Source organism: Amblyomma mixtum, chromosome 6 (assembly GCF_055824585.1).
Source record: "Amblyomma mixtum isolate Tamu chromosome 6, ASM5582458v1, whole genome shotgun sequence".
In the NCBI taxonomy this organism is placed as follows: domain Eukaryota; kingdom Metazoa; phylum Arthropoda; class Arachnida; order Ixodida; family Ixodidae; genus Amblyomma; species Amblyomma mixtum.
This window is the reverse complement of record NC_143017.1, coordinates 158,470,911-158,496,451: the sequence shown is the minus strand read 5'-3', so window position 1 is coordinate 158,496,451 and position 25,541 is coordinate 158,470,911. Positions and strand designations below refer to the sequence as shown.

The following is a 25,541-nucleotide window of genomic DNA, read 5'->3' as shown; positions in this document are numbered from 1 at the left end:
TCAACAAAATCTCTTTAGAGAAAATGAGCTGTAGCGTGAAATTTACGTCCTCCTCCGAAAGTTGACATGTTTGACCAAACCAGAATACACAGAGCTTGTTTAGCCAAAAGGGAGGAAAATTTTCTAAAATTTTGGGGGGGGTGCCGTAGCACGGTTTATGTCACAGAAAGCCACCGCCCGTGAGAGCACAAAGGGAAGGTGGAGCTGCTGAACACACATACAAAACAGACAAAAATGATTCCCGCTAAAGCAAAAAAAAAAAAACAAAATACAAATTTGCATAGCGGAATAACGTCTGGGGAGTCAGGAAAGGGCATTACACGGGAAAGCTTCGGCTGAGGCCATCAGCGTTTCCATTACCTCGCACTTTACTGCAACGCATGTAAACTGAGTCCCGCAATGCCAAGCTCCAAAATTTCACTCTCATTTCGCATAGGAGAGTGTAATGAACAAAAGACAAAAACAAGCATTAAACTCAATATGAGATTATGCGTCATATCCGCCCCTTGCGCGGCCGTGGTCCGACAGCTGCTTTAGCAGATAAGACATTACATAATGCTAGGAATTTCAGCTTGCATTTCTGTACAGGAGAGTTAAATGAACAAAAGAGACAAGCATTCAACTCAAGAACGGGTTATTCCTCGAACCCGCCCGCAAACAGCGGTGCGACTCAGGGAATTTACTGGTTCCTATTTTTCAGCCGCCCCCTGCGCGGCCGCGGTCCGATAGCTACTCTAGCAGGTGCAACAGGACACAAGGCTAGGAATTTCAGCTTGGGACCCTTAACTGTTCCTCGTCCAAGTCTCGCGGTTCTGAAGTTTGGCTGACGCTCAGAAAGCAGAATGCGAGAAGGGAACGAACGGGTGCGAATGCCGTGCCAGCGTATCCGTCTCTCTCGGATTGGGTTCGCGCGTTGCGTCCCCTTAGCTTGTGTTCCCTTCAAGCGGCGCGTGCGAACTCTTGAGCGCTGAGGTGCCAAATTGGGGCGGGTAACCGGTTGTCCGGTTTTCTGTGCAGCAGTCAACATGAGGCGCACTTTCCCCTTCATTAACATTCCCCGTTTGGCCACCTCTATACGCCGCCGCTCTGTGGAAACCCTCGCTGTTGGTTTGCGGGGCGCGTCACTAGCCATCGCGGAACCGTCACAGGTTAAGTCGTCGGCGTTCGCCTCATTGTCAGTTTGTGATCCAGCCTGCTCTGGCTCACTACCGTTAGAGTTTATAAGGCTTACAGGGCCACGTTTGCCCTCTTCACCCGCGTGCTCTGCTGGCTCTGCGAATTCTGGAGCCTTCGAAATGGTGAGGACCTGCGCAGCATTATCTCCAAAACAAAGGCCTTTTTCTTTGGGCAGCATATCCAAGCGATTTGATAAAATCGAGGGATACTGCATAGGCAGGTTTTGGGAGACGGCTGCCTTGGTCAGACGCAGCTCGAGCGGGCTCTCGATCGCGACGCGGGCAGTAAGTTGGTCGTATTGGATACCTTTCCTATCCTTATACTGGCGGTACAGCAGGCCAGAACGGAGCTGGAAAGGTATTTTCCTCCGTGACACACCTATGTCACTTTGGTGACTCAAATTTTGTACGGTTTGGTCTTTCTCTTGCTCAGCGGCGAACGTTTCCCTGTCCACACGAAGGAGTTCGAGAAAGCCATCTGAGTGGGGCAACACTAGATTCTTTTTCAGTTCCTCACCTAGCCCCAGCTCATCATTTGCGCCTCCTTCGGAAGACTCACTATAGCTTGCACTACTGTTGGTACTCTTTACCCCTGTGCTAGTAGTGAGTAAGTCCTGGGCTGGCTCGTCATTAGGTAACGCGGAGCCGTCACAATTTAAGTCGCCGGCGTCCGTTTCATCGCCAGTCTTTACTAGAGCCGGCTCTGGCTCATCACTGTGAGAATTTACAGGCTTCGGGCTTACAGGCTGAGGTTTGCCCTGTTCAACCACGTGCTCTGCTGGCGCCGCGACCTCACGAGCCTTCGAAATGGTAAGGACCTGCGCAGCATTGTCTCCAAAACAAAGGCCTTTTTCTTGGGGCAGCATATCCAAGCGATTTGAGAAAATCGAGGGATGCTGCTTAGGCAGGTTTTGGGAGACGGCTGCCCCGGTCAGACGCACCTCGAGCGGGCTCTCGATCGCGACGCAGGCAATTGGCAAAGACACGCAGTTTTCATTGACGCATAACTCAATTTCGGGTGTTTGGTCGCGAGCGGCTGTCGTTCCCTGATCGTTGAACTGATCATTGTTTCCAGGCAGCGATGAGGCGCATTCCTCGCTTAAAGCAGAACTTTCATCTGTCGCTTTCAGCGCGCGACTGCTTTCTGGAGGACTACATCTCGGCGCTTCGCCTACACCTTTCTGGGTTGCAAGGGCAATCTCTGCGGCATCCCGCTTTTCAGCCAACGCTGCGCTTTGGCTTGGAGCGCCATAGTCGCTGTCAGGTGACTGACAACGACGCTCCGTGCCGCAGATTATCGCATCAGCTTCCCGACTGCCACTGTTCTTCTGAGCAACTACATTGTGCGTAGCTGACCAAGCGAGGCTCTTTGGCTGGTCACTGACGCACTGACGGGAGCGCTGCCCGCTGCTATCACTTCGGCTTTTAGATTCGGTCTGTACACGAATTCCGAAGTATCGGAAGAGGGCACTTTTCGCTTTGTCGTAGTTGCTGGCATCCTCATCGGACAGTCGCGCTAATACGGCGCTGACATCGCAAGGAAGGATGGCCAGCAACATCACTGACCATTCGCCCTGATCTAGTTCCTCTTCCGTACATATCTGTTCAAAACTGGCGAGGAAAGTTCTGAAGCTCTCGCCTCTCTGAAAAGTCCTCAACCGATCTCGGGCCCTTTTCCGTCTGAGAAATTGAGTCGTACGTATGAGCTCCTGCTGCTCTCGTTTACGTAGTTCCTCGAGCTCAGCGCGTCTCTTACGGCATTGCTCCTGCCATTCTTTTTCAACCCTGTCGGCCTTCTCCTTGCGTTCTTTTTCAATCCTGTCAGCCTCCTTTTTAGCGGCTTCCTTGCGGTAAAGGCGTTCTTTTTCAATCCTGTCGGCCTCCTCCTTGCGTTCCCTTTCAACCCTGTCGGCCTCCTCCTTAGCGTTCCTGATTCCCTCCTGAATGACTTCCCAGGTCTCCAAAATTTTGTCTCCCTCCTTAGCACCACATTCCTCAATAGCCTCAATCAGCTGCGGCTTTCTGTGACTCTTCCTGGCCTCAATACCCAGCTTCTCACACAGCAACATCAACTCTGGCTTCTTTAGCTTGCTCAAATCCATGGCAACTTCCGAACGAGGACTTTCATAAAATAAGCTGCTACGTGAAATGCTTAAGCGAGCACGTGCAGAAAAAACAATCTACAGGAAGTGATAAATTTCCAGAGTTATCAAGCCTGGCAGATTCTCAAAGAAAGTCAAGCGCTCACCACTGCCGAAGCCAGGACCAAGCGTGGAAGATCCCGCCGCTGCCAACCAGTTGATATATTTGTCGATGCTAGATGCGTGTCCCACCAGGCATCGGGTCCAGGATCACCGCCGCAGTGCCGAAGGAGGAAGGAAACGTGGGCCGGAGACGGGGAGTAGGGGAAGTGAAGGGAAAACTGTATTCACATAATTACATTATTTACATAGAGCGGGACTGAGAATGGCTCTCAGTGGAAGGGGAACGTCTTCGTCAACCGTAGTCGACTGGAGCTAGCAGGCTTTTTTTCGGCCACACTCACGGCCGAGTTAAATATCGTCCGGTTTCCCCAGATCCCTGGCTGGGGAAAAATGGTCGACGAGCACTGTCCAATCGGATGGACCGAAGGGGACCTCCTTGTTACCGCCCACGGCTGGGCAGGTGCGAGCTTGTCCACTCTGTCGCAGCTGGGTCGAAGAGAGGGGAAGATTGCTGACTCATCCAGCCCCGCGGGGAAAGGAATCTCCTGAAGTCTTTCAGCAGGGGAATGAACTTGCCTCCCCGCCGATTGCCCAGAACGCGAGTCGGGGACACAGAATTCTTCAATTATCCGCCAGCGTGACGGCGCCGCCAGGTCGCCTCCGCATTCACGGTGGTTGCTCGGACAATAGCTCCTGGGCCTCGCCTGCCTTCGTCGCCGCTGCACTCCGTTCAAGGAATTTCGCTGGGGTTTTGGCTGACAATGGCCTTTGACATCCCTGCCACACTAATCCGCTGAGGCTCGGAGGGGCATTCCAAGCTTCTCACTTCCCATGGTCGTCGCGAGGTTGTCGACCTTGGCGATTGTTCACGGTAGCGGCTTGATCGGGCCCACGTGGTCCGAAGTGGACACAGGTGTGACGGGAACACACAAAGAGAACCGTCATTTTTCATTTCTTGACTTGGTCAGTGACCCAATTTTCCTTTGTGAATAAATAACACAAAGGGAGTTAAAGGGGGGGGGGGGGGGGTAGAAACACAACACTCTCGCCTTCTTAACAGACCCGTGTACTGTGCGATGTCAGTGCACGTTAAAGAACCCCAGGTGGTCCCAATTTCCGGAGCCCTCCACTACGGCGTCTCTCATAGCCTCAGTCGCTTTGGGACGTTAAACCCTGTTGTGTCCCCATATTGCTTTTGTGTGTGTGCGCCCCCTCCTAACGACCACTCGCATTCCCCTCCTAACGACAGTTCGCATCCTCCTCCTAACGACCACTCAATCCTCCTCCTAACGACCGCTTGCCCTTCGTCGCACGCTGTCACCAGAGGCCCCCCCACGGTGCGCCCCCGCACCCTCCTCCTGTTCTGGGAAGCCACTCCCTCCCGTGGACGCTTCTCAGCTCCCTCCTTTCTTCGGGCGGCCAGTTCGGCTCCTGCCTCGGTCGACGCTGGTCGCACCCTCATCGGCTTTAAATAAACGAAGTCTAAAAGTACCGTGTGCGTCTTTCGCTGCATTCAACACAGCGACCGGACACGACAGTGGCGACGAGAAAGTGGATTCGACCCGCGCTACGCAACGCTATTGACAAGCCATGGCTACGCGAGTGTTTCCCAATCAGATACCAGAATTCAACGGCTCATCGTGGTCATCGTGGGTTGGACGCCTTCAGTTCTACTTTGAAGCTAACAACATCACAGACCCAGCCTTGAAGAGGGCCAACCTGCTGACGCTGTGCGGGGAGCAGACCTACGATACTGTCTGCGCCCTTATTCAGCCAAGCACACCAGCGGCAGTGTCTTACGACGACATCGTAAAAGCGCTGCAAAAGCACTACGACCCAAGGCCATCCGAGGTCTACAGCCGGGCTCGCTTCCAACGACGAGATCAACTGGGAGGAGAAACTGTGAGCGCCTACGTAGCCGCGCTCAAGAAGCTCGCTGCCGACTGCAATTTTGGAACGCTGTCGACAACAGCTACCGGGCAGGAGGGAGACGCAGCTTCTTCTGCTAACACCACCATGCTTCCCTTGGACGTGATGTTACGCGACAGATTTGTGTGCGGACTGAGTGACGAGTCACTGCAGCAGCGCCTGTTCGCTGAGAAGGACCTCACATTCAGCAAAGCTTACGACATCGCCGTTCGAGCGGAGAGCGCCGGTCACCAGCAGAGAGGGATTCGCCGGAACACCGAGCCGGTACACCAGACAAGCAACCAGGTGCGCAAGCCTTCTGTTGTTGTTAAATCGGTCAAAAAGGCACAACGCTGCTGGCGGTGTGACGACCAACACAACCCCCAGGGATGTCGATTCCAGTCAGCCACGTGTAATTTTTGCCGCAAGCGAGGGCATATCGAAAGAGCATGCATTACGAAACGGAGACTTGCCAAGATAAAGTCACCTTCCCAGCCTAATCACAGCGTCAACGCCTCAGAGAATACGCGGCTATCTGATCTCCATGGAACAACATCAGCAACACCATCTGTGTTGTACGACCTGAACACCATGAATCTCGGCACGCGACCGAAGATTTTTACAGAAGTAAGCGTACATCACCAGCTGATTAAGTTCGAGGTGGACTCCGGCGCAGCCTGTACTCTGATCAGTGAGGACACGTTCCGAACTTCATGGCCATCTGACGCACCCGCCCTGCAACAAGACGACACGCACCTGCGAACGTGGTCAGGACAGAATCTGCCACTATTGGGCTCAGCCAACGTGCAGGTTAACTACAACGGCCAGACCCATACGCTACCTCTGCTTGTTGTGAAGGGCACAGGATCAAGCCTTCTAGGGAGAAACTGGTTTTCTCCACTAGGCGTGATGATATGCGGCAAACATCAAAACGCCGATGCGCTAAGCCGTCTGCCACTAGACGCAACTGTTGACGAACCATTTCCACCAGGAGACGTTCTGATGTTCGAAGCACTGCCAGAACCTCCGCTTACAGCAGGCACAGTTGCAGCATCTACGCAGAAGTGCGCAGCTCTCCGGCTAGTTTACACAGCTGTTCAACAAGGCAACGTGCATAAACTCAAAGGGGACAACTTCGACGCTTACCGCAGGCGAGCTACAGAGTTGAGCACCCATCGCGGCTGCATCATATTTGGGTCCCGAGTTGTGATGCCGAGAGAACTACGCGCACAAGCTATGTCTCTCATCCACGCCGGACATCGGGGCATCGTTGCAATGAAAAAGTGTGCCAGAAGCTACATGTGGTGGCCTGGCATTGACAACGACATCGAAACAGTGGTGCGAGAATGCAAGCCTTGCCAGAGCAGCCGGAGCGCCCCGCCGAAAGCTCCTGTCCCAGAATGGGAAAAGCCAGACACACCATGGCACACACTGCACATTGATTTTGCAGGACCAATTGAGGGCTGCACTTTCCTTGTGGTCGTAGATGCCTACACAAAGTGGCTTGAGATAAGGCAAATGGGACAGACGACTTCGGCAGCAGTCATTGACAACCTCCGATCACTATTTGCAACGTTCGGCCTGCCGCGCAAGGTAGTGTCGGACAACGGAACACCGTTTGTGTCTGCGGAGATCCTCAAGTTTTATCGCGACAACGGGATCTCACCAGTTACATCGGCCCCCTACCACCCAGCGACAAACGGACAAGCCGAGCGCTACGTAGCCGAGCTAAAACGCGCCCTTGAAAGAGATCAGACAGGCTCGCTGCAGCGCCGCCTTGCGCGCTTTCTCTTCAAGCAGCACACGACGGTTCAGAGCACAACAGGCGAGACCCCCTCGAAAATGATGTTCGAGCGTGAAATGCGAACCCAGCTCACAGCCATCCTCCCCGAGCCAAAGGCAGAGACGTTCCGGGAAGAAAAAGCAATTCCGCGCTGCGGCACGCTTAATGAGGGGCAGCGCGTCCTCGCCCGACAGTTTCTGAAAAAGCCACGCTGGGAGGAAGCTACAATTGTCAGACGCATAGGCCTGCGCTCTTGGCTCGTCAACATACATGGCACAGTAGCACGCCGACATCTCAACCAGCTGCGTAGATTTACGACGCCGTCTGAGAGCTGTCCGCCAGCGGAGAGAACACGTGCACGATCTTCCCACATAGCCTGGCACCTCTTCCCGGAAGAAGAGACTTCGCCCAGGACAGACCTAGGAGACACAGCGAACAACAGCCAGCCTACAAGTGTTTCTCCCCCGAGCGCACAAAGCCAGCGCGCCTCCACGCGTGAGCGCCGACCCCCTGCACGATACCAGGCAACTTTCTAAGGGGGAAGGAAGTGTTGTGTCCCCATATTGCTTTTGTGTGTGTGCGCCCCCTCCTAACGACCACTCGCATTCCCCTCCTAACGACAGTTCGCATCCTCCTCCTAACGACCACTCAATCCTCCTCCTAACGACCGCTTGCCCTTCGTCGCACGCTGTCACCAGAGGCCCCCCCACGGTGCGCCCCCGCACCCTCCTCCTGTTCTGGGAAGCCACTCCCTCCCGTGGACGCTTCTCAGCTCCCTCCTTTCTTCGGGCGGCCAGTTCGGCTCCTGCCTCGGTCGACGCTGGTCGCACCCTCATCGGCTTTAAATAAACGAAGTCTAAAAGTACCGTGTGCGTCTTTCGCTGCATTCAACACAGCGACCGGACACGACAAACCCCATAAAAAAAATCAAACCAAAGTTTGTTCAATTATCCTGCGTTGCATACCTACGGGAAAATCCCCAAGCATTCTTTTCTATCTTTTTAGCTTCCCTACGTTCTTGTATGCAATACTTTTTTACTCTGTTTTCCTACTCCAGAGGACTGAGGGATGACTAGGCGCGCAGCGGTAATAGTACACGTCGTGAAAAGTTCGTTAAGGTTGTCTAAAACTGAGGTTGTCGGTAACTATTTTTTTTCTAGGCTGGCCTTTTCTCGGAACAGTGCCCTGTAGACGAGATGCAGCTTCCAACGTCATGATTTTGATGGAGTGACTTCTAGTGAAGATGTTGATTAGTATAGGCAGATGATCACTTCCATGTGGGTTATCTAGGTCATCAAATTTTGTATCTAAAAATAGATGGCGAACTAAAAGATAAATCTATACAGCTCATTTGTCCTGAGCTAGGAGAACAACAGGTTGGTTTTCCAGTGTTTAATAGATAGAGGTCATTACACAGTATAACATCCTCAATGAATTGTCCTCTGGTGTCAGTTTTGTCAGTACCCTGAATGCTGGAGTGCGCGTTAAAATCTCCAGATATTAGATATGGCTCTGGGTGCTGCTCCAAAAGGTCTTTTAATTCATGATTGCTTAGATTAACATGTCGCTCCAGGTACACGCAGCATACCGTAAATGTTTTAAATGTTTGTAGGATGGCTGCCACAGTTTCTAATCTAGTTTTAAGCTTGTGTTCGCGAAATGCAACTCCATTTTTAACGATGATGGGAACGCCATCCGAACGTCTGCTAACCTGCTCTCGGTTGCGGCGGAAGATATTATAGTTTTTTTAGAATGTTTTCGTGCTTAGAGCCTAAGTTTGTACCTCGATCGCATGGCATTTGGAGAACGTTGGGACAGAGTAAAAGAAATAGAAAAGCGACAAGCTAGAACACACCAGGTTCTGGCACGCATCGTAGTTTCTTTGTATAGTGGACACCGTAGCGTAAAAGCCCATCGGCATTTCACTTTTCAAACGAAGCGCAGCCGTTTTAACGAAACGCTGGGCCGCGGTTTCGTTTTCTGTACGGAACCAACACGGAGGACTTGGTTCTCGGAGCGGCGAGAGTTGGCGCTGCGTATTTCGCATATCGCTATTAGGCATGCACATGAGTACGTCGGATGGCTGCCCTCACGATTTACGCACAGATGTGGTTCAAGTGTACAGTTATCAGAATCATGTTCGTGTGAAGCATGCTTCGCGCAAGTCAGTTGGCTTCGGCAGCTCTGAGAGCTGTCGCCATACCGTTGGCACTGAAAGCAACGTCGTGGGTTTGGTATGTACTGCCCGAAGTGAAGTTTCATACAGCCGATTTCTACGGATTCTGGGAGTATATGCTTGATGCGAAAGTCAGGATGATGTGTTTCGTGGCTATTTCTTGGTCGCCTCTCCTCATTTTTATTCTCTACACGTTAGTCACGTTTTGTTCCTCTAGTCCTTCAAGAAGTACTTCTGTTACATGCCTAAGGCCGTCGTCTGCGTTAACTCCTCGCACTGTGTTCAAGGATCGGGGTGGGTTGAGTGTCACAGGTGTGTCTCCAAAAGAGGTGACTTCTGCTTACTTTTCGTGCTGGTGGTTGTACAGGATTACTAGTAGGAGGTCACCGTTTGCTGGTTTTTTTTATCTTATAGCCCTGGCCTATGCTATCTGTGAAAGTTCTGGTGACAAAAAATGGTGTAATGCATCTAGCCGTTCTTCTCTGCGTGTTCAGAGTGCACTTCGTGGAACCGTTCTAAGCTGTTTTGGTTATTTGGGAAGACTTTTGCTGTCTCGGTGCGCCCTCTTTTGCAGCGGAGATCGGCGTTAAAAAATGAGAAGCCATAAAAAAGTTTTGGTGTTCAACAAAGGCGCCAGCCGCCCACCGCGGAGCCCAACATGGGGACTGGACAGGAGCCCTTAAAAAGCCCTACGCACGCCAACTGCGCACCACCACTGTAACCTAATATGGCGCGAAACAGGGTCGTCCGCCACACAATGTTAGCCCTCGCTGCCGGGAAAAAAGGAAAAACCAAGAAGAGAGTAGGAGATAGGACAGTTCTAAGAAAGATGATCAGAACGGCAAGCGACAGCAGATCGCAAACGGCCAACTACAAATCCCCCCCCCCCCCCCCACACTCCGAAGGGGAGATCGCACGACAGTGACCCTTCCGGTTTACGGCAACGTCTTAAGCGTGGGAAACGCTCGGGAGGTCATAATTGAATGTGTTCTAGGAAGGCGCCGGATAGACCCGTGTAGAACTCAACTCCGGGGTCAGTTTAGTTTGTTTTCTTTTTAATTTTAAGAGAGAGTGTAGTGTGCCCTATCAAAGTTGTAGGGCGGGACGCGCGCTTCGGAGAGCCAATCGCTTTTGTGGAGATCGCTCTGTGCATCGTATTTTGGAACTGATTTGATTACTTTTTTTAATGTGTTTTGAGGAAGAGTTAATAATACGATCAACATGGAAAGGGGCAGCACGCAACAAGGAATCAATCGTGTTGAGGCCGGCTGCTACTGGATGCTTCCTGTATTTGAGACGGACTTCGAGGTTTTAAGCCGAGCCCTGAAGAAAACAAAATTAGTTTGAGAATTGGTTCTAAGGAAATGAAATGATGCAGTAACTGCATCACACACCTCGGTGGACAACCCGAAAAGCGCCGCAAAGGAAGGAATAAAGGTAGGAGTGGAACGGAGGTAGCCTAAAAGCAGTGAAGAAAAAACTACTCATAGGTAGATACTAGATGTATGCGCTAAGAGACAAAGAGGGAAATGTCATTAGCAATATATATCTTTTAACCACTCAAAATGCCCTTCTGAAACTTGCATTTGTGACTATTTTAGATATGACGAAGATGTATCTCGGAGTGCTTTTATAGCTGCATGCATGAATTTTAAACATATGTATGTACGTAAGCTGCATTTGTTCAATGCTCTGTAACAATTTCTTGTACAATTTGCTTTTGCCTCCCTGCTTGGACCAAAAAGGTCTCCAGTATCATGTAAATAAAATAAATAAAAATATGGATAAGATAGTTAAAGTAGCCAGAAACAATACTAGCCACGAACATAACCTTCGCAAATGTGTCGCTACATCCAAGCCTTCTTAATAAGACACAATCAACGGCCCAGATCCAACTCGGCACTATACCGTCACCTCCGTTCTCCCTCCCCAACCGGCGCACCCCACAAGGAGCTCTTTTCTCCCCCCTCTTATTTATTGTAACTCTAGCCCCGCTGGCCAAACAACTGACCAACATACCTGACCTCCACTCGGCAATATACGCCGACATCAACGACTGAAGGCTCCACAGGAGAGGCGCAAGACACCTTACAATTGGCAGTTGATATCATCACCTCGAACCTGACCAATATGGGCCTTATGTGCTCCCCGCTCAAATCGGAACTGCTGATGATCAGACCACTTCCCCGGGATCCACGCATGCACCTCCGAATGTACGACGACCACATACCGCTGGTCCCCTGGAGTTGGTCAATAGACTCCTTGGACTCCAACGTCCTTGACTTCATAGGTCCTTGGACTGCACATACAGGACGCTTTGGATGCAACCTTCCCTGTACAACTCCTAGAGAAGCGAACCAAACAAATCGAGGGTCTTGTCCACAGTGTAGCCACATGCAACCATGGACTGTCGGAGAGGGAAACCTTTAATATGACAGACGCCCTCATCACCAGACACGACTTCTCACGTTCCTTACCGCTTTCTCACAAGACAAAGCTGATGTTTTTATTAGAAAGGCAATAATCTCAACGCTCCGCCTACCACAGTCGCTTAGCACAAATCACTACTCTCAACGGGCACCTACAAAACTATCTCGGAACTCCACGAAGCCAAACGAGACAACCAGATACTTCAACTAACCCGCACAGAAACCGGGCAACATCTCTTACGGCATCTTCGCCAGGCTCCAATCTACCTGCTCACCTGCCCCCAACTATCAAATCATTGCACCTGACATCCAGGGTCCAATGCGCATCAAACCTCTACCCAGAAATATGAGCCCCGAGCTACACGGGGCCAGACGCCAGGCACGAGCCTAGTATTACAACAAGCACTACAGAGGCAGACCCGACATGTATGTAAACGCGGCACAACGCACCCTACCGGGCTATTATGCCGCTGTCCCCGCCTACTATCGAGGATGGCACCATCGGGGCCGCAGCCACCTTCCCCACGGAGGCTGAAGGCGCGGCCATGGGCTTGGTGCTTATACACTATGCACAAGATCCCAACATCACGGATATCTCCACCGTCTCCAAAGCTGCGTACCGTCACTCAGCAAAGCGTTATCACGTCAATCGCCCGACGCATTCTCGCATCAGGACATACGCTTACCCAAGAGATAACCCTCACGTGGGTTCCTGGGTAAGTATCGATCCCCGGTAACCAGCGTGTTCATACGCTGACTCGAGAACTATCCTTCAGGCCCCAAGAAGATGGGACAACCAAACCCACGCAGGAATCCTCTCGGGCTCTTCTCACATAAAAAAACCACTTATTACAAAAACAGGCGCTTACCCTCCCACCACCTCACCGTACACGAAATTCAAAATACAGTGCAGTCTGGCGGCAACTGCAGACATTCATCGCACCTCCTTCATCGCCACCACCCCACCTTGACCTCCCTACTCTGCTCAACATGTGGGGCGGCCAAGGCACCCTCATACACAACCTGTGGGACGTTTTATGGGGGTTTAACGTCCCAAAGCGCCTCAGGCTATGAGGGACGCCGTAGTGGAGGGCTCCGGAAATTTCCACCACCTGGGGTTCTTTAACGCGCACTGACATCGCACAGTACACGGTGTGGGAATGCCCCCAACCGATGGCAGGTCCCCCATACCCAACCGGTTCGCCTCCTCATGGAATGACATTCTGCTAGTTGCTCAACCAGCTAGCCAATCATGGCAAGTGTACAGAGTTCTCAGTGAAGCACAGACGCCTGGACTCTTGGTCAAGAACAAAGGATCCTTTTTGTTAAAATAAAGCTGTCCCTCCCACATCCCCACACGTGTCAAAGGCGATATGCTGGCCACGCCCAGGTAGCACGAGAAAATTAGAACAATCTTATGAAAAATTTATGCAAGTTCAGTAACATTGTTACATTGAAACGTTGCATTAACTGTTAGAAATTAATATTTAAGTTTATATGTTACACATAAAAATTAGTTTAACACTGAACATAAATATTATTCCAATCCTGGCTTTCAACTCTTGTTATAATGTTAAAAATGAACAAATGATGGTAAACGCTGCAGCATAAACATATATTTAACGTTCCAAGTCAGCAATGTCTCCTTATTGTTTATTAAACATTATTATATTTGAATCATAACTATAAAACACTGCAGATGTATTTCTAGCACCGAGTCCCAGAACACTCTCCACTAATTTTACAGTAAACATGTTTTTCAACTAGCAGTGCTTCGCGCAACTAAATCTCTTAGATTGTGCCCGCCATAGGTAACATGCTCAAGCAGATTATTTTGTTAAACTGCTTATTATCCTTTCGCTACTACCACTCATGGGACACCTCTCAGTAATGGGCGTGTAAGCTTGACTCCACTGCATGCTTTCGGAGGTAAGTACATTCTAGTCGCATGTTGTGCTCTACTGTGGAGACGAAGTGTCGCCTTCGTTGCTGGTCCTTGCAAAGCGTTGATTAAATTGTCACAATGGTGGGCCTGCATACTAGTGCAGGGTTGCTTCATTATTTTCGACAATATTACATTTACGTTGTTATAATGTTTAATTAATGTTAGAAAAAGTTTACTAGGATGTTCATCTGTAACGTAAAGAAATTATTAAAAAAGGTCATTAAGAAAACTTAATTAACGTTTGACCGAAAGAAAAATTTCACATTGGTCTAATGCTTCGGTGCTACCTGGCAGGCAGAGGGAACTGAAGGTGATTTTTAGGACGCCATAGGTAATGACGATCAAGTGCCTCGGTACTGATCCGTCTACTGCCGAAGCACTAAAAAAAACTGACTTTGCGGTAAAGAGAAAACGTCACGGTCATTCACCAGAACTGACAAGCCCCTGCACGCCAGAAAACGTAGTAAAGTTTGCAACGTGGCTCAGCATAGAGTTACGTAACGGTTACAAAATGCAGGCAGGTCTGTAAATGTGACTTCCAAACCAAACCATTTCTTGGGTGAATTAACTTTTGCCTGGGATCATCGAAAGAAAGTCGACATAGCAGCGACAGTGACTCGTGTACCATACAGTCGTGGGGATCCCACGCTGTTCAAGCGAAACTCTGAACACTGTTGCCACAGACGCCATGAACGGACACCATGGCGCTCACTATGTCTTGAAATACTCAAGTTATAGGCGGAGCTCCAATCACAAAGCAGCGGTCGCCCGGCGGTGTCGGAAAGTTATACACGCAGCTGGTACTAGAAAGTGCATGGTCTTCTGCAGTGTCCATCACGACACATTCAAGCGGTGTCTATCTAACAAAAGGTAAAAACAGGGCTAATTTAACACACAGCACACAGAAAGGCAGACAGGACGGGCGCTGTCGTTCGGAGCCCGTCCCGTCCCGTCAGTCTTTCTGTGTGGTGTGTGTTATAGGTGCACCGAAGAGTAATCGAAGCTAGTTTTTTTAGCGCGGGAACTCGATCTACACGTTCCGAGCATTCATGGAAACTTCGAATTATTGTCCTGTGCGACCGATTTCCGTAATTTAAATTGGATTAAACGTCCCGGCTCCCACCTTTTTTTGAACTCGCCGCAGACGGTAGGAGGAGTCAACTAACGCGTGAAGTGCCTTTCAGGCGGTCGTGTGGCGGCTTCGCTTTCGCTTGTATTTTGTTTTTTAGGTTGCCGTGAATAAATTACTCCAGCCAGAGGCTACATAGCCGCAAATTAGGCCCACAGAAATAAAAATACGCGCGGACTCTTTGCTTTCGCCGACCGGTACGTATCATTCCGCCGATGGCAGAGCGGCAAGCCGCCACGGAACTGGTTGAAATATCGGTTGACTCCTCCTACCGTCTGCGGCGAGTTCAAAAAAAAGGCGGGAGACGGAAGTTTAATTCGATTTAAATTGAGGAAATCGGTCGCACAGGACTATAATTCGAAATTTCTAAGAATTCCTAGAACGTGTAGATCGAGTTCCCGCGGTAAAAAGACGAGTTCAGATTACTATTCAGTGTACGTTTAAATTACAGCTATATTTACTTTTTCCTAGACAACGCTCCACCAACTAACCTTGCGACCGCGTAGCGCATACCGCTGCATGGTCGACGTCGAATGCAGGCGCTGAACTGCATGCTGAGCACGATAATACGTAGTCTGGCGATTTGCAGGCGATCACTTCGGGCCTAATTCACCTAAATTAAAGTACTCTAACGCTGTGCAATGCCTCAAGAAGGCTGAGTACAGCACACATCAGCACAGCTAGTCATTAGGTTTCTCAACACTGTACCGCCATTTTTATTATTGGCTGGCGAGTAAACGAACCTTACACCAGTAAAAAGTTGTTGGTGCCTTTCGGCCTAAGCGACAGTGAACCTTCATGTTGCGCTGGACTATGCAACCGCTGTAGGAAAACAGCCAAAAAAAGTTTGTTTATATGTCATGTACTGGGGCTGTCTATAGCACTCTGGGAAGTCCCGGACAGGTGAGCAACAGTTCGCCTCACAGCCGACAGATTTGGACCGCCAAAGCGAGCCACGGTGCATGGCCCGGATTCGAACTAGGCAGGCTGTACTACATACCGAGTTTTTCACTTAAGAAGACCTGCGAGTTTTGAAAATGGGCTTTTTGAGCTACACGAGCGCTTTTTCAGCACAGCATTGTCCGCAGTGTAGCGCATCAGAATACAGTTAAGAACTACTAACTAGTAGGATGGTAACTGATATAAAATAGTGAACTTTTAATTATTACTGTTAGTCTCCTTATTTACTGATAGGCATGTGGCCCAGCGCAAATAATATGAATATCAGTTTTTAGAATTGAAACGCAGCTGCTCTCCGCGCTATGGCCCAACATATTTTGGCTATTTGGACGAGTTACGAGCACTGCAGGGGTTGCTTCGCCTGCAAGATTTTCGAGAGCGCGTGTATTTTGACGCGACGTAGGCAAAATTGTTGGCTCACAGCACCGAAAGTAAATGCTTTTGGTTTGGTTTATAGGTTTATTGGGGTTTAACGTCCCGAAGAAACTTAAGCTATGAGGGACGCCTTAGTGAAGGGCTCCGGAAATTTCGACCACCTGGGGTTCTTTAACGTGCACTGACATCGCACAGCACACGGACCTCTAAAATTTCGCCTTCATCGAAATTCGGCCTCCGCGGCCGGGATCGAACCCGCGTCTTTCGGGTCAGCAGCCGAGCGCCGTAACCACTGAGCCACCGTGGCGGGGCGAAAGTAAATGCGTTTTCGAAATTCTAAAAACTGGCATGGATATTACTCACGACGGATTTCACGCATCTCACTAAATAAAAATGAGCAACTGCAAAGTTTAGTTAACCAGCCTACAAGTTAGCATGTTTTAGCAGTACTCTGATGAGCTATACCGCTGACAATGCTATGCAGATAAAAAGCACTCTTCTAACTGAAAAAGCCCATATTAAAAAATTGCTGAACATCTTAGGTGAAACATATATGGTGTTTTTGGCAAAGCCCGTATACATACTTCTCTGCGAACCGTTTCTAACATTGCGAAATCATAAGTGAAAAAAAATGGCAGTGGCTTAGCTCTGGTTAAGCCTGGATATACAAGCGAAAAGCTGCAGTTATGCTTTGCTTGACGTCATGGCTGTCGCAGTTCGCGCACAATGCACTGGGAGCATCACGATAACGGTGTAGGCAAGCCCGCTATATAGCCCTCCTTGCGCATACGTAGTAACTGTGGTAAACACGCGGCTGCAGCGAAAGGTCAAACGGTGTCGAGGAGGCGAGCGCGCAGTAGTAGCGGCGGTGAGGAGGCGGCGCACATGCGCAGTAGCGCGCGGCTGCGCCGAACGGTCAGGCGGCGGAGTCGGCGCGGCGGCGGCTGCGGCCACCTGCGCCGCGCGTGACGTCGCTCGGTTTCGCGCATGCGCAGCTGCGGCAAATCTTGGCTCCGACGGCTCACGCTAAGCGCGGCTGTAGTGCGGGTAGTAAAGCTTTTCGCTTCAAAACTGCGATATTTCGCCAGCCTTCTAATCACGTCTGGCGCGCATACGCGAGTCCTGGCGAAAGACGATTGCTAAGGCCGCGCGTCGGCGGTGATGAACCTGAATGGTGACTGTAAAGATAATCGCAACAAACCGCTACGTAGATAGGCGAACAAATCCCGATAGCATTGGAACTTGGCAGCGCATCGTGTCTGCGACAGCTTGGCATGAATCTGGTCCTACTTCTTGTTGTGGCCGATCAAAAGGTATCAAAAATAAAAGAACGCGACTAGTTAATGAAGACCTGTGCGATACGATCATGTATGCCGGAGCCGAATAGTTAGGAATTTCACGCCAAGGGCTTTTTTGCGACAACGTTGCGAAGGTTTTCTGCTTCTGCGTACACATTGTGGCTAATTACAGGGCCGCGTACTCTGTTGTGCGAACGCAGAGCGGCACATCAAGCTGAGGCACGCAGCCGGCAGCACAATGCCCTCCACGCAGTTCAACAAAATGCCCACCCCCCTCCACACAGTGCCAACAAAATGCCCTCGACATAGTTCATAGTAGCGCAACTTGAGTGGGCTGAAGTATCGGCGAAACTTCGGGCCCCCTCGTCAATATATGCGTGCCAGTGCAATCGATGCAAAAGACGGAGCATTCGGGCCGATGCTAGCCAATCTCGTGCCTTTCTATCACCTAAAAAATGAAGGCTTCTAAGGTGTTACGAAGTGGAACGGCTCTTTCATTCTTTAGAGAACAGCGCTTTACCGTTTCTCGTGCACCTTGACATCCTCTCATCCATTTCCCCCAGTGCAGGGTATCGATCCGGTGTCCTCTTCCAGCTAACCTCCCCACATTTCCTTTTCTCTCCTAAAGGAGAATGCTTAAACCCACTGGTACGAAAGTTCCATCCCTGCGGTACCGGGAAAAACAGTGCTTCTAATTCCTTAATCTGCAGTAATCGCTGAGCGACAACTTCGGTGCTTACTTCCCTCCCAGCTTTCTAGAAGAGACGCTCGTCTCAGGGCGTGCCTTTGACTTCTAGATCAGCGATCACCTCTCAGCTACACATCACTGCGTGCTGCCTATCGTTGCTTGCAGCTGTGCCCTAACTTCTAGACCAACAACAGACACGCGATCACCCCTCAGCTACACATGATCGCATGTTGCCTATCCCTGCTTACAGCTAGCTGTGCTTCTGCGACTGGCGCCAGAAATCACTCCGGATAAAAGTTGTTACGCTATCTTCGTAAGTGCGTTCAGCGCATTTTCTACGCTAACAGAAGCTCGAGTATTGCAAAACTCGCGAATCCAGCAGTGCGAGTAGCAGAACGGACCGATTGTAATCGCACTTACCGTTCTTGCTGCCGCGGATGAAGCTTTGGGAAGGCATCGTCCATGCAAGCCGAGTTCCCCCTTTGAAGGGGCGACGCCGAAAACACCGCACTTCGTTGACTGGCTGGCAGCAGTGGCACCTTTGCAGAAGTTCATTGTTTCGTGATTGAAGAGGTTATCCGCCGTGTTTAGCGATGGACAGGCGAACAGGTGGCACAAACACGACGTTGTCAGGCGCCGCGGTAATAGCTGGGTTCTTCAATTCTGGTCCGACTCTAACTTGACAATAGTTTCAAGGCCCCAATTAATGCAGGTCTTCAGGAGACATCACAGTTCGACGAGCGAGGCAGGAAGGGTTTCATTAGTTCACTCAGTCAAGGTCAGTTTCCAACAACGTCACCAATAGTTAAGATAATTACACCCGAACACCACTGAAAGGGCGCGGCCATGCTGCCGCCGCATCGCTACTGCCCGGTAGACTTAGGCCTAATCTCGCGAATTCTCGCCCGCCGTGCCGAGAACAAGCGGGTGTGACCTTATATTTTGCCTTACTTCGCACGTGTTCCATCTGAGGCTACAGCAAAAACCTTTGTTTCTTTTTTTTTAGGCGGCGATCGCATTGTTTCACCTAAGTTTTAGGCTCTCGCCCTACCGCGCTCGACTGACTTTTTTCAGGCTGCTTCATGCAAGTGCAACGTCACCTATTCACCCCGATAGGAGAGACGGCAACGGAATAAGGCAGGTTATCGATGAAACCGCGCTCACTTGAACGGGCGCCTTGGAACGTTACCATTATATCACTAGAGCATAAACAGTGAAGGAAAGCACATTGCGAATATTGTGGATATTGCGAATGTTGCGAATGTTGCGAATATTGCGAATATTGCACATTGCGGGGTCAGTGCCAGAGCACCCCTTCCCCCCCCCCCCCCCCCCCCCGAAATTTTCTGAGTGCCGCATCTCCTCTCTCTCACACACCTTTCGGCCTTTTTATTTCGCCGATGCTATTTACACACCGCATCGATATATTAAAATGTAAAAGCAAAAATAAGAAGAGTGTCGGTTTATTCCTGAAAAGATCGATGTATGTACTACGTTGTCGTGGCTCTAGAATAGGAAGCGGAACTTATTGCTGAGAAGAATCACACCTCTTCGCTACCGCACGAAGTATGGCACTCCTTTTAACAGTAGGCACAGTTCACCCGATTAAACATACCTTTTCACGTCAGCCTACTTTTTCATCCTTTGCGTTGTCCTCAAATGATCATAAACTATTACGAAAATAAAAAGTGCTTTTTTTAAGCGCCTCTGCGGCCGGGCGCAGGTTTACATGCATGAAGTATAAATTTTGACAAATACCATTCGTTCGCAGTTGCTGACTTTGCTATTGAGCAGAAGCTCTTGTGTTGTAAATCACATGAAAATAGTTGAAACTGCCGCGACTTTTCGTTTTTTACGTATGTTCTCTGCGAATCAAGTTCACGCAATCCTGTGTGCACAAGTATTTTATGTAGAGGTTAGAGTGAACGAAACGACGGACCCTTCGGCTTTATGAAAGCAATTAAAAGTATTTTAACTCTATGGACTACGATACTGTTTGGGCTAAGGCTTTCTTTTACTTTTCTACCGGCGGCGAATGACACCCTCGAAAAATATTTCTGGCTACCTCTTGCACTCTTGCCACGGCCTTGGACTGTACGCTTCCCATGCTTTTGAGGGAGCTATAACCAGGCCTGCTGGAGACAGATCCTCCGCGCAATCCCAAATTATGTGATCCAGCGTTGCTAGTTCACCGCAAAGCTGGCAGTAAGGATTTACTAGATCAGAAATATATTCGCACTGATCCATGAATTTGGCAGCGACCGTGTCTGCAGTCGCCTCCCCGTGGTGGCTTGATCTCGGCTCAGCGACGTATTCGGGGGAGGCAGACTCGCCCCTAAGATCTCTGTAATAACTCGCAATGGCCTGGCAGCTGTCCAGCGTCTCAATTCGCAAGGTCCCCGCGTCGGAGTCTTCCTCACCAGCACGGCTGACAAAACCTCGAGCGTACTGGTGAGCGGCCCCTTCATGAGCCGGGACCCAAACCAGGCCAATAACTTTCCTGCCTTTTGGCATCGTGGTACTCGGTGGCGGAGATTCGCCCTCGCGCAATGTTGCGGAGGACCGTCTTGTAATCGCAAAGAATGGTGCTGGCGCCTTCCTGAGTAATTCCTAGCGTTGTAGTATCCTCTTCAGCCATCCCAACTCTGCTCGCGTAACTGCCGAGGCTACTACCTTGCGGGAAATGCTCCCAGCAGAGACTCCACGGTGCTTCCATCCCCCGAGTATTTTTCTCTAAGGAGCTGCGCCTTGGCCCTCTCCGTCTATCGTGACGACCCACCAGCACATTCTTATCCGATGGGCACTGAACCTCCCATGGACGTCCTGCAGACATCCTAAACGTCCGCAGGACATCCATGGGACTTCCAATGCCCATTGGGTAGGGAGCGCTCCGACTCTAATGCATTGACGGATTTCTACCGGCAAAACTACCCGGTCGAGGTAGTTTCCGTCCCTAATATCCTGAGACGAGTCCCGCCTACGTCGTCCGAAGCCTCTGTTCATGCGACGTCAGCTCAGTTACTACATGGTACTGTGCACCCGCGGTGCCGCAGTGGAGGTCTCCGGAATAATTTCGACCACCTGAGGATTTTTAACATGCAATAACATCGCAGAATACGGGCGCCTTCCGCATTTCGCCTCCATTGAGACGCGGCCGCCGCGGTCGGGTTCGCACCCAGGTACTGCGGCACAGTAGCCGAGCGCCTAACAATTGAGTCACCGCGGCGGGTGCAAAGCAGTCACCGACAAAGGCGTTCTAAACAGCGGACACGTAAACCGCGCTAAGCCTTCCCGCGCATGTGCAGCCCCTCGGCACTTTGTAGCAGCATGTATCAGATTTAATAAAAAGGCGCAAGTTTGCGCAATCGCCGCAGCATTCCCACCACTGACTTTTTTGTTTGCCACTACAAGTAAATCGTTATATTTAGCTCTGATTTTCTAGATATATTTTTTTTTAAGTTACGACTGCCACCACGGTAACAACGCAGTGACATCACGTCCACAACTGGGCGCCTCGATGGGGATACGAGTCACCCGATATTGGTGACAGAAATAAATAACATTGTTTCAGTGATAAACCACTCTAGTGGTTTAAACTGGCTGTGTATGTGATTTCAGCGCTGGTGACAGTCTTCACTCCTCTAATGTAAGTCAATGTGCGAGGGTTTCCACAAAAGCCGCGGCAGAGTTTCGTGAGACGTACTCGCCGTCTGCTATCCCAGTGTTGCCATACTATTCTCACGAAACTCTGCCCAAAGCCGCTTACCAAGCGGAAAGAAACGTTCCTATGCCCAAAAACATAGAATTTTAAAATGTTTTGCTACGTTTCTCAGCAGCACAGCTGGGCTTACGTTTATGTTCGCGAGGAGCTTTCGGTTGCCGCAAAGAAACCATGGCCAATTTCAGCGCAGCAGACTGCGCGTGGCAGCTTATGCAATCGTTCGCCGTGGTTCGCCGTGGTTACTCGTTCGCCGTGCGACCACTCAACTTCTGGCCTGCGGATGCCCGATGGCAAATCTCAGCTCAGACTGAGCGAATTAACAGTGGCACTCGCTCGTGCATTCAAATTAGTGGGCATTTTTTCTTACTGATATACACGTAATTCAGACGCGGCCAATTCGTCAGTTCGAATGAACCAAAAGCTCGATTCTGGCGAGTTCGAATTTTCGATATTCTAATTTGAGTTCAGCTAATGCAAACAAGGAAAATATTGGATGAAAGTACAGTGAGCATTGAGCTCCACTTACTAACAACCAATTTTGCTTCTTGAAATCAACCAAGCTGTACACTTTCCATATGCAGCTAATGCCTGTTGCTTAAAAGCTTATAAGCTCAAAAGTCATCCAGCAAAATGAAAACGGAAAAAGAACAATTCACAAGGTCACTTCAAAAGGGGTGCTGAAGTGGAGACAGTACAGGTGTTCAGAGTTAAACATTCATGTTTATTGAATAAAATAAAGAAATAAAACAAAAACAAGTCAGTGATAATGGAGTTGTTTCGGCTTTGTCTCCTGATCAGTGACACGACGCACAAAGATGGCGTCGTGCGGTTTTTTATGAATCTCGCCCTGTTCGCAGAGGAATGAATAACCAACAGCGAGCCATCATGGCTAAAGGCCAGGGATGCAATGCTCGATGGGTACTTATGGAACTGACAGAGACGCTTCTTGTTGAAGGCGTCCCAGATGTTCACGTGGCCGTCACTGTCTCCCGCCGCAAATGTGTTGTACAAGTTGTGGAATGCGTTCACAGTTGCGTTCACAGGGTAGATGAGCTCGATGCCATTGCTGTCTTTGGCACGGTGACACTTGAAGGCGTACTTCTTCTGCACTTCGGGGTTTGGATCCAAGTATTCAATAGCCACGCGCCCTGTGTAGAACCATACAATCAGCAACTTGATGCAACAAGTGAAGCCAGGACAGACAAGAGGGTCAACCACTGGAAGTACAGTGAGAAGTGCCCTTCCTGTTGTGTTCATTATTCTGACTGCTCTAAGTTCTCTCTCCAGTGGATAGACAACTTGGTCGAAATGAAACAGCCTAATACATCTTGCCACCAGAAAACAAAGTTAGGCAAGTTGATTACTAAGAGGCTTATTGTACTTAGCTAGTACAAGCTAAGCGCCCTAATCCAATGTTTACACAAAAACTCAGTGGCTTAGGCACTTAGCTGACGAGCACCACACCACGGTTTCAATGCTCATATGCATTTAGCTAGGGACAAAAACCTGATGGAGCATTTAAGCCCCGCCTTCAGGGTATGATGTGATAGCGTAAATGGTCCCTTCAGGGGCCTAGGGTTTTCTTGGCATATCACTTCACAGCCATGGAAACTATTCGTTCCTTCGCCATCATGTAAAGCTTAACCTACACTTAAGAATTCCTACGCCATCATGTAACGCTTAACCTGAACTTAAGAATTACTTCGCCATCACGTAACGCTTAACCCACACTTAAGGATACAGTGCAATAGCATTACTGATACCTCTCGCACAAGTAGTCCTTCTCTGTCGCCTAGGTTCTACCTACATGCCCAAGTATGCAATATTGGCCATTCCCTACTTTACATTTTTTGAACGGAGGAAGTCCTCCTACCGATCCTGGCACAGTGGAGGAGCGGTTAAGTGATGTGCCACTGCCACAGAAGGTGGCTATGTTTGGAACAGCGGCTGTTTCAAACACAGCCACTGGTGGGGTTTCTGAGATCCAGGTTGTGATAACGTCACAAGGTCACGTGACTTAGTGACAGGAGGGCCACCGGAATTTTTTCTCTTAATGCCGACTACACTGACAGCAGCATTTATGCATTTTAACAATATTTTGTTAAAATGCATGAATGCCAGTACACATTACAAAACTGCCGGTGGTCAAAAGTAACCTGGACCCCGCAGCAGGGCATCCTTCAATGTCCTCTGTCTAGCTTTGGAGCATTAATTGGCAAGTATTATGTACTTTCCCACGACTTTTCTTTGAATAACAAATAAGGAGATCTGGTGCAAAGCCCACAGTTTGCATTTGTAACGCCTTGATGGATGCACAGTCTTTCTTTCTACTGTGTCAAGCTACAAATTTGCAAAGGACGTCGCCCGACAGTGAAGCAAGAGCATTACGTTTTGCCCCAAAAAATAATTCATTAGTACAAGAAAATGATAGCAGACTGCCAATAAATTTCGACCACCTGGGGTTCTTTAACGTGCACTGACATCGCGCAGTACATGGGCCTCTAGAATTTCGCCTCCATCGAAATTCAACCGCCGCGGCCGGGATCGAACCGGCGTCTTTCGGGGCAGCAGCCGAGCGCCATAACCACTGAGCCACCGCGGCGGCTCGAGTAGTGCAGCAGGGGGCACGGGGATCAGTGGAGGAAAAGGGAGAGGGGGCCTAGATGCGCATTAGCCCAGGGCCCCCACTTTTCTTAATCCGGCCCTGCCCGGTGTTCACCAACGAGTATCAAGATCTGACAGCTCTAAGGAGTGCTTGAATTTGCTCTTGACCTACTCCCGCGGGGCTCTAACAGCGCATCGAGAACATGGAGCTTACCAGTCCGCGGGTGACGATGTATGTAGGAAGCCAGAGGATGGGCACCGTCATGAGGATCTCAATCTACACCTGCAGGGTGGGCGGGCTCGCCGAGAACACCAGCAGGTCCACCGCGGTGGCCACCAGGGCACCGATCACGCCTGCGTCATTCACGGCACCATGAAGGATAATTTTACCCGGCTCCCCACGAGTAAGCCTGGAGTGTTATTGCGATGGCAATAAAAGTGTCATCGGGGAAAAAAAAATTGTGCCATCGGTCATAAAATTATACCGCTGGCCGCAGGAAAACGACGTCACCAGAGCGAATAATTCCCGTTGGCTGGGGGAAATGACGTCACCAGACCTGGTCATTCTCGTTAGCTGGTGGTAAGAGACCTCACCAGACCGGGTCATTGGCTGGAGGAAGGTGACGTCACCACACCTGATAATTCCCATTGGCTGGAGGGCAGGGACATCACTAGACCGGAAGTGACGTCACATCCCTAAATATATCAACAGCTTGGTTTGGTTTATTGGGGTTTAACGTCCCAAAGCAACTCAGGCTATGAGGGAGGCCGTAGTGAAGGGCTCCGGAAATTTCGACCACCTGGGGTTCTTTAACGTGCACTGACATCGCACAGCACACGGGCCTCTGGTATTTAGCCTCCATCGAAATTCAATCCCCGCGGCCGGAATCGAACAAGCGTCTTGGGTCAGCAGCCGAACACCATAACCGCTGAGCCACCGCGGCGGCCCTCAACAGCTTCTAATGCTATCGAATTAAAAGTCAATGTAATTAGGTGTTCCTGTGCATTTTTTGCCTTCGTGACAACATCTGACTGTGCGAGTATATAAACGGAAGTGCGGGGTGTCGAATGCTATCACTTCACCGTAACGGACCACCCACATTACTTTTGCGGCGAATACTGCAAACTTATTATTCTATACCTCAA

General features: G+C 50.0%; 1 long non-coding RNA gene across 1 annotated transcript in view; it reads right to left on the bottom strand.

Annotated features, from left to right (window-relative positions):
• LOC149340956 (uncharacterized) overlaps positions 1-18,603 on the bottom strand; it is a 74,539-nt gene extending 55,936 nt beyond the window's left edge. Inside the window, exon 1 of the long non-coding RNA XR_016283681.1 lies at positions 18,491-18,603. This is a non-coding gene — a long non-coding RNA (uncharacterized LOC149340956). The remainder of the gene's footprint in view (positions 1-18,490) is intronic.
• Between the last annotated feature and the right edge of the window lie 6,938 nt (positions 18,604-25,541).